Consider the following 9,608-nt stretch of genomic DNA (forward strand, 5'->3'; position numbering starts at 1 on the left):
CTCTCCTCCCCTCATTGTTTCCCAGTGTTTGGTGTCTGGTGGGGCTTCCAGTCAGATCGTGAGCTCTCATTAGACTCTTGTTAGACTCGTTGTTTTCCTCTTCTGATTAGGACATGTTTTAATCCTAATCTGGAACATTAAAGACTTACTCTTCTACACTAACTATAACAATCCAACCCGACACCACTCCATCACAGCCCCTTGGCGACCATGTTGTGAAGTGTCTTCAGGGACGGGTGGAGGAGGGGTGGAGGAGTGGTGGAGTCCACACCGAGATGAAACCACATCCCGTCCTAAATCAGAGCTCCTCCGCTGGGGAGCGTTCCTGACGGCTCGGGTCTCCTGGAGCTCAGAGGTCCTCATGGAACGTGTTCAGCTGGAGCTCAGCTGGGCCGCACACGTAGCCAAGGGGCTAGCACACAGCCACGTAGCACAGAGGCTAGCTGTAGCACACAGTCACGTAGCAGAGAGGCTAGCTGTCGCACACAGCCACTTAGCACAGAGGCTAGTGGAGAGGCTAGCTGTAGCACACAGCTACGTAGCACAGAGGCTAGTATAGAGGCTAGCTGTAACTCAGAGCTAGGTAGCACAGAGGCTAGCAGAGAGGCTAGCTGTAGCACACTGCCACGTAGCCAAGGGATCAGCAGAGAGGCTAGCTGTAGCACCCTGCCACGTAGCCAAGGGGCTAGTAGAGAGGCTAGCTGTAGCACACTGCCACGTAGCCAAGGGGCTAGTAGAGAGGCTAGCTGTAGGGCACCGCCACGTAGCCTAGCTGTAGCAGTCATCCCCGTAGCACAAAGGCTAGCTGTAGCACTCTTCCACGTAGCTCAGAGCCTAGCTGTAGCACATGTCTTCTTCTGAGTTACATTAAAACGACACTGGATAACAAGAAGGTAATTGAAAATAGGTTCAAGACTGTAAGCAGTTTTGGAAGTTTAAGTTTGGAAGATCAGCTCTTGATGCGAATTGAGCGATATATTAACGGTATATTAACAGTTCATTAACACTGATATCAATGTTAGCCTGCTGCAGTCGCCCTTCTCTCTGAGTTGCGTCACTTCCAGAGTCTGGTTCCTCGGGCCTTGATTACACAACGCTCTGTTGACCTCCACTGACCCCTCCTGACCCCTTCCTGACCCCTGACGACCCCATTGGCGTGAGTGGCTGGAGGGTCTGGGCCGGGCTCAGATAGGGCAGGAAGCCGGGGGGGTCTGAGTCTCTCTGATGTCTGCTGGGCTTCAGGACAGCTGATAGGATCCTCCTCATCCATCTCTTTCTCTCCTCTTCTCCTTCATCTGTTTACTCTAGCCCCCCCCCCCCCCCCCCCCCCCATCCATGACCAATTTATCTTCCTCATCCCTCCTCCTCCCTCCCTCCATCCCTCCCTCTCTACCCTCTTCTCCTCCTCCTCCCTCCCTCTCTACTCTCTACTCCTGCTTGACCCTTCCCTCATTCTCCTCTCTTCCTCCTCTCCCTTCCCTCCCTCTCTACTATCTCCTTCTGCTCTTCACTCATCCCCTTGTTCCCCTCTCCTCCCTCGTTCTCCTCTCGCCTCTCACCTTCCCCTCTCCTCTCTCCCTCCATCTCTCCTCCTCCTCCTCCTCCTCCTCCTCCTCCTCCTCCTCCTCCTCCTCCTCCCTCCTCCTCCTCCCTCCCTCTATCTCTCCTTCTCCTCCCCCTCCTCTCACACTCTTCCTACCCGTCTGTGAACCCTGTATGATTTATTTAGAAGCTGATGAGATCAGATGTTCTTTATTAATCCCAGACTGTTGTGTGTGAAGCAGAAAACACAGGCCAGTCATTACTAGAGTTCAGTGTGGGACGCAATGGAAAACTAAATGACAGCACTGAGTTCTAGTCCCAGGTGTCGTGTACTGAAGTCTTCCATGTTCAGAGCCCAGTCTCTAACCCTAACCCTAAACAACAGTTCTAGTCCCAGGTGTCATGTACTGAAGTCTTCCATGTTCAGAGCCAGTCTCTGGCCCTTTCTGATGGCCCGTGTGTTCACTTCCCTCTGAGGGGTCTGTCTTTTCCCTGGGTCTCCCTGCTTTTAACTTCCTCTCCTATAGAGGACAAAACTCAAGTCTGCGTTTGATGCAGACCTTAGGATAATATGGTACTGTATGATTCCCGTTCGGGAAATCAGGGGGTCACTGCAGAAAGTACGTGATCACAAGAACTATTTCATTGTCCAATTAAACTCCTCAAAATAGAGAACGAAAACCATCTGTATTGATCCATAATGAGAGCAGTAGAAGTGTAGATGGTTCCAGAGCTCTGCGATGCTTGGACCTCCAGGCCTGAAGCTGGAGGCCTGATCCAGATGGGCTGGCCCAGTCCCAACGCCATAGCCATGCTGTGTCTCAGACGCAGCCTCTGGTCGCCGTGACAACCAGACAATGGGCAACAACAAACAATTTCTGGAAGTGTGCGGAAGTTTTTCAATGATCTGGGAAGAAGCGCACGGGGGGGGGGGTATTGTTTCCAGTGTGGGAAGAGTTCAGCCTCATCATCGTCTTCATCTTCGTCATGATTCCCAGGGATCTTCCCATCCACACCTAAAAACACACACACGCACGTGCACACACATACACATACACACACACACACACACGCACACACTCACACATACACACTCATACTCTCACGCACACACACATGCACACATGAACACACACATACACACATGCACACGCACGCACACACACAAACACATGTGTGTGGGTCTCATCTGGCTTCCCTTAGCTGCCCCTGGGTCGTCCTAAATGCTGTGGGGGTTCACCTCCTCACCTCAGGAAGAGACCAATACATCGTGGAGCTCCACTTCAAAGGAGCATGAACATCAAAGAGAGGGAGAGTAAGGGAGAGAGAGAGAGAGAGAGAGAGAGAGAGAGAGAGAGAGAGTGGGATGAAAACCAACGCAAACCCTAGTAGTACCATAGCAGCTGTCAGCTCCATGACTTAAACGCATTCTCCCTATCTCCACCTCTTCCGATAAACCTCCCCACCCGCGTGGTCGAGGAAACCTGGGCCAGCTGTGCGTTGCTCGCAGTCTGAACCCCAAGGTCCGCCGTGTGACGGACAGGAGACGTGTGACGGACAGGAGACATGTGATAGACTTGAGAGACGTGTGTCGGACAGGGGAGCCGTGTGACGGACAGGGGACGTGTGACGGACAGGTGACATGTGACGGACACGGACAGGGGACGTGTGACGGACAGGAGACGTGTGACGGGCAGGGGACGTGTGTGAGATGGGTTTTACAGAGCAGCAAATTATTAAGACCCTCCCCCATCACTAAACCTCACCTCAGTGTACCCCCACCTACACCACCTCCCCGACCGTCACCGAACCCCAACTACCCAGACCTCCACCACCCCCACCCCTGCCCTCGCACCCGCCCCCACCCTCACTCCCCCACCACCAACCCCCCCCAGCAGCAGCAGACTGACGCTGGTCTGTCTGAGTGGCCGGTCGCCATGCATTCCTCTGTGTTGGTCTGCCTCTCAGGAAGTGGTCCAATTAGTGAATAAACACCACGAAGAGGAGGAGGGGGGGGGGGGAGGGGTGGGCGACCAATTAAGGGCTGTATGAAGCCGTGGGGGGTGGGGTTGTTAGGGCCCTCTGTTCAGCGTGTCTGCTGCGCCACGCTCACGACTTCATGTCAACGTGCTTCTGCTTTGATTGCGTCAGCAAATGTTGGCATCGGCGCTCAAAAACAGCATTGAACCTTTTCCCATGTTTCATATCCACATCTCACCGCTGACCAACGTCCCAGAATGCATCGCGAGTCGGAAGGGCCACGCCCTTCCCCGAGCGGAGCTTCACAGAGCGTCTGAGTGACAGGGCGAGTGACAGGCAGCGGGCCCTTCAAAGGAGCCTGCTCCAGGTGCCCGTGGCCGGGCGGGGCCCCGCTCGCTGTTGGGCCCAGTAATGACAACATGCGGAGCGCGTTGCCGCGCGGCCGCGCACATGGCGCCCGGCGAGCACGCATGTAACATGCGGGGAGGCCCGTGGCTCCCGGGACGGAATCTGCCTTTCCGTTGCGAGCGTGTCATTATGGTCTGGGCTGCCTGGAGACACTGGAGTCATTTGGTGGGGGGGGGGAAGTATTTGTGGTTGCTGGTGTGTGCTGGAGAACTGCAGACGTCGTGGCCTAAGGATAGGAAATCTGGATCTGCAAATAGCTCTGTTAATTAGGCCCGTTTATCATCGAGTCAGACCGCGTATTTAATCGTTAATTTCCTGTCGGTTTGGGTTGTGCTCGCTCCCCTTCTGTGGGCCTCTCTCTCCCTCCGCTTGAACGCTGCGATGCTCCGGCTTGGGGTTTTGAACCGACGGCGTTCCCGGTGGAACACGTCCGCCATGTCGGTCTGCGTCGCGGGGAACACTCACTTCCTGTCGGGCGACAGAGAACTGAGCGTAAACTCATGTTCCTCTTGCACTCAAAGCGACTTACAATAAGTACATTTGTCAGAAGAAAGAGAAACAACAATATATCTCCGTTGGTACAGTAAGGATGTTCACAGAACCAAGTGGCAAGCAATAACAATCCCTAGGTTAACCCATTCCTGTATAAAGTAAGTTTCAGGACAACAACATACAATAAGTGAGTAAGGGCCAGGGGGGGGGGTCTCTTGAAGTGAGTCCTGAGTCTTTTGTGGAAGCCGGTGAGTGACTCTGCGGTCCTGACGTCGGCAGGGAGCTCGTTCCTCCACTGTGGGGCCGAAACAGAGGAGAGGTGTGACTGTGTTGATCAATCTCTGTTTGCTCTTTGCGATGGCGGGTACCAGGCGACCAGCTGAGGTAGTTGAGCGGAGCGCTCAGAGTCTCTTCCCAGGCCGCAGGCTGCCACAGAGCACCAAGCCCTGAGCCCGGTACACCTGGGCTTTATGTGAGGGACCCTTTCATGTCAAGGTCTCATATTAATCTCCGGGGAGGAGGGCTTTGTCATGCAGAGGCCTCGCCCGCTGGAATTCCCCTCGGCCCGCTGCAGGCCGCTGGGACCAGGGTGCTCGCTCGGCACAGACGCCCCGAGCGCGGAGCCCTGTCTCTGGGGAGAGGCTGGCTCTGTGCCCCTCTCGGTTGCTGGAGAGAATGCGTTGTGGCGTTTATAGCTCTGTGATTTACAGGTACCCCCCCCGCCCCCCCTCCTGACCTGGCGCCAGCACATGTTTAACCTCAGGAAGAGCTGAGCTGGCCCATGTGACTCTCACACGACCCCTGGCTAACAACAAAATCAACATTGGATGCTAACAGGCGTTCTAACAGATAGAGGTAGAACGCGAGGTCCTGAGTCTGTAAGTCTTCTGACAAGCGTCTTAAGAGATGGAGGGATATTGGAGCTTTAATCATATGGTTGATGTTGGTGTTGTGGTTCTGAGTATTCACGTAGCGCAAAATAATTCTGAAGATAAAGTCATGCATAAAGTTACTTAACGTACTTTCTTTTGGACGTGTGTGTGTTTGTGTGTGTGTGTGCCTGTGTATGCAGGTGTGTGTGTGTGCCTGTTTTTTGTTTGTGTCTGTGTTTGCCTGTTTGTGTGTGTGTTTTTGGGTTTGTGTGTGTGTGTTTGTGTGTGTGTGTGTGCCTGTGTGTGAGTGTGTGATTCTTTGTATGTGTGGGTGTGTTCGCGAAAGTGTGTGTGTGTGTGTGTGTGTGTGTGTGTGTGTGTGTGTGTGTGTGTGTGTGTGTGTGTGTGTGTGTGTGTGTGTGTGGGGGGGGGGGTATTTTAAGTGTTGCTAGTGAACTTTGTGTATGGATGTGTGTGTTTGGTTTTGTATGTGTGCTCTTGTGTGTGTGTGTGTGTGTGTGTGTGTGGGGGGGGGTTATGTGTGTGTGCGCATGTGTGTGCCATTATGTCGGTGTGTGTGTGTGTGTGTGTGTGTCTCAGTGTGCATGTGTTTCTTGTGTGCTGTTCTTATTAAGATAGCAGAACGGGGCTGTCAGTACATTTCTCTGCTCTCTGCTCTCTGGTCTCCAGCTTCAGCAGAACAGAGCAGTCTACCATATGGCTGTCAGGGATGAGTTACCGCCACAATGCCCCAGAGAGGCTAGCCTAGCACCGCTACATTCCCCCAGAGAGGCTAGCCTAGCACCGCTACATTCCCCTGGAAAGGCTAGCCTAGCATCGCTACATTCCCCTGGGAAGGCTAGCCTACCAGTGCTTCTTTCCCCCAGAGAGGCTAGCCTAGTAGTGCTACATTCCCCTGGAAAGGCTAGCCTAGCATCGCTACATTCCCCTGGGAAGGCTAGCCTAACAGTGCTTCATTTCCCCAGAGAGGCTAGCCTAGCACGGCTACATTCCCCTGGAAAGGCTAGCCTAGCGTCGCTACATCCCCCTGGAAAGGCTAGCCTACCAGTGCTTCATTCCCCCAGAGAGCCTAGCATAGCAGCGCTGCATTCCCCCAGAGAGGCTAGCCTAGCAACGCTACATTCCCCCAGAGAGGCTAGCCTAGCGTCGCTACATTCCCCTGGAAAGGCTAGCCTACCAGTGCTTCATTCCCCCAGAGAGGCTATCCTAGCAGCGCTACATTCCCCTGGAAAGGCTAGCCTACCAGTGCTTCATTCCCCCAGTGAGGCTAGCCTAGCAGCGCTGCATTGCCCCAGAGAGGCTAGCCTAGCACCACTTCATTCCCTCTCAGAAGGCTAGCTTAGCACTTTCTTTTTGGGGTCTAAACTAGAATACTAGCCTAGCATGGCTACGATCCCTTTAAGAAGGCAAGCCTAGCATGGCTACAATCCCTGTGAAAAGGATAGCATAGAATTGCCACATTCCCTGTGAGAAGGCTGTGGTAGCATGGATACTAGCTTAGCCGCGGCAGGGCTGGAGAAGCAGTTGACTCCTGATGGAGGACCTTGGGCCCACGATGAAACAACCAAAAAAGAAGAGGAAGTAATTTTCTTTGGGACGTGTGTGTGTGTGTGTGCCTGTTTGCATGTGTGTGCCTGTGTGTGTGCGTGCCTGTTTGTGTGTCTGTATCTGTGTGTGTGTGTGTGCCTGTGTGTGCATGCCTGTTTGTGCGTGAGTGTGTGTGCGTTAGTGTGTGTGAATGTTATTATGTGTGTGTGGGTGTGTGCCTGTGTGTGCCTGTGTGTGTGTTTGCATGTGTGTGCCTGTGTGTGTGCGTGCCTGTTTGTGTGTCTGTATCTGTGTGCGTGTGTGTGCCTGTGTGTACATGCCTGTTTGTGCGTGAGTGTGTGTGCGTTAGTGTGTGTGCATGTACAGACTGAGGCCGAGGCAGTGGGGCATGAATTAGTGGAAGTAGCCTCTTGAACAGGACAGTCGACAGAAACTTGAACGAGATCGCGCACACACACACACACACACACACACACACACACACACACACACACACACACACACACAGAGGAGTGTACTGGTAGCTGTGAAAGTGAAGCTATTCAGGGTCTGGACCACAGCCTTAAATATCCTCTTTCCTCCTCCTCCTCCTCCTCCTCCTCCTCCTCTTCCTCTCCGTGTTAAACACACTGAGCACCAGATGACCATCAACCACTAGCCTGCTAACCTGCTGTCACTGCAGCACACACACACACACACACACACACACACACACACACGAACACACACAAACACACACATACACACACACGCACACATAGGCAGACACAGAGTTTTGAGTGGCCCGAATAGGAGATTGACAGAATATTGGAGAGTTACATTACGTGTGGTTTACTGTGTGGTAAGGGCCCTTAAGCCTCATGGTCTGGAAACCTCAGTGTGTAGGAGCCCCATGGTGTAGGGGCCACATGGTGTAGGGGCCACATAGTGTAGGGGCCCCATGGTGTAGGGGCTTCATAGTGTAGGGGCCTCATCAGGGTTCACGCTAGACTTTTTCTTGGGCGGACAAATGTCCGACACTATTCAAGAATATCGACGTTTGGATATCTTCCGGACGTTATTCACTAATAATTAAATAATCACCAAAAGTCCACATTTAAACGACAAACGACACAAACTAAATTGCTTCAATAAATGCCATTTAATAAATTAGCCTAGGCAAAAAAACATAAGAGCCATTCTCTGCAAAAATGGTAAACGGGTAAAAAATAATTAATTCGATAATTGCAATTCTTGCAGGCTACTTTCGGCGCAACTTCATGGCATGGAAGTGCTCCGCTGCTCGCGAAAAGTTGAAGTCTTTCAACCCCGGCCCAAGGCTCGATATGCGCATCAGCCTCCTCACCTTTTCCTCAGCTAGGCGGTTTCTGATAGATGTCTTAATCCTGTTCTGGAGAGAAAAGCCTCGTTCCGGGAAAACCTCAACCTGCGCGTTTAGCCTCCAAACAACGCGTCACGCGAGTATGTTTTTTTTTTAATTTGTGTAGTCCTATACTTTAGAAAAGACATGCATGTGCGGGTGCACGCGTTCATGAATGCGCGTTCGTTTTTGCCTCCCTGGTGAGCTCGGCCAGGAACCGCTACTGGCTTTCATATGCTACTGATTAATTCATACACAAATGCAAACTTCTTTTTATTTTTCTCGGACATGTGGGCCGTTTACGTTTTATTATACCGGCCATGCGTGCGTGCAATCGGCCAATGTCCGGCTATAGCCGGCTAACGTGAACACTGGGCCTCGTAGTGTAGGGGCCGCATGGTGTAGGGGCCCCATGGTGTAGGGGCCACATGGTGTAGGGGCCCCATAGTGTAGGGGCCTCATAGTGTAGGGGCCCCATAGTGTAGGGGCCTCATAGTGTAGGGGCCACATGGTGTAGGGGCCCCATGGTGTAGGGGCCACATGGTGTAGGGGCCCCATAGTGTAGGGGCCCCATGGTGTAGGGGCCCCATGGTGTAGGGGCCACATGGTGTAGGGGCCTCATAGTGTAGGGGCCCCATGGTGTAGGGGCCACATGGTGTAGGGGCCTCATAGTGTAGGGGCCCCATAGTGTAGGTGCCCCATAGTGTAGGGGCCACATGGTGTAGGGGCCCCATGGTGTAGGGGCCACATGGTGTAGGGGCCTCATAGTGTAGGGGCCCCATGGTGTAGGGGCCACATGGTGTAGGGGCCTCATAGTGTAGGGGCCACATGGTGTAGGGGCCACATGGTGTAGGGGCCACATGGTGTAGGGGCCTCATAGTGTAGGGGCCACATGGTGTAGGGGCCTCCAGCCCAGGGAGATGGGCCAGTTGGGCCCCGGGCCCCGTGGCTCTGGAAGGGTTGGCGGTTAAAAATACTCTGCAGAGCAGTAAAACTGTCACTGTGTTCCGGCTGCTGACACACACAGACACAGAGACACACGGTCACGCACACACACACACACACACGGAGACACACACAGTCACGCACACACATACACACATAAATACACACAGAGACTGGGTACACACACACACACCACACGACATGCATGCATGCACACATCCAAACAACATGCATGCACACATGCACCAACATCCCACCTCTCTCTCTCTCTCTCTCTCTCTCTCTCCCTCTCCCTCTCTCTCTCTCTCTCTCTCTCTCCCCCTCTGCTGATGTGGCACAGTGATAGCTTGAGTTTCATCCTAGCGGGAGGGAGGAAGGAGGGGGGGAGCAGGGGGGGGGGGGGGGGGGGTGAGGGGCATCACCTTACAACAACATCCTGT

This window comes from Gadus macrocephalus, chromosome 10, assembly GCF_031168955.1.
Source record: "Gadus macrocephalus chromosome 10, ASM3116895v1".
Lineage (NCBI taxonomy): Eukaryota > Metazoa > Chordata > Actinopteri > Gadiformes > Gadidae > Gadus > Gadus macrocephalus.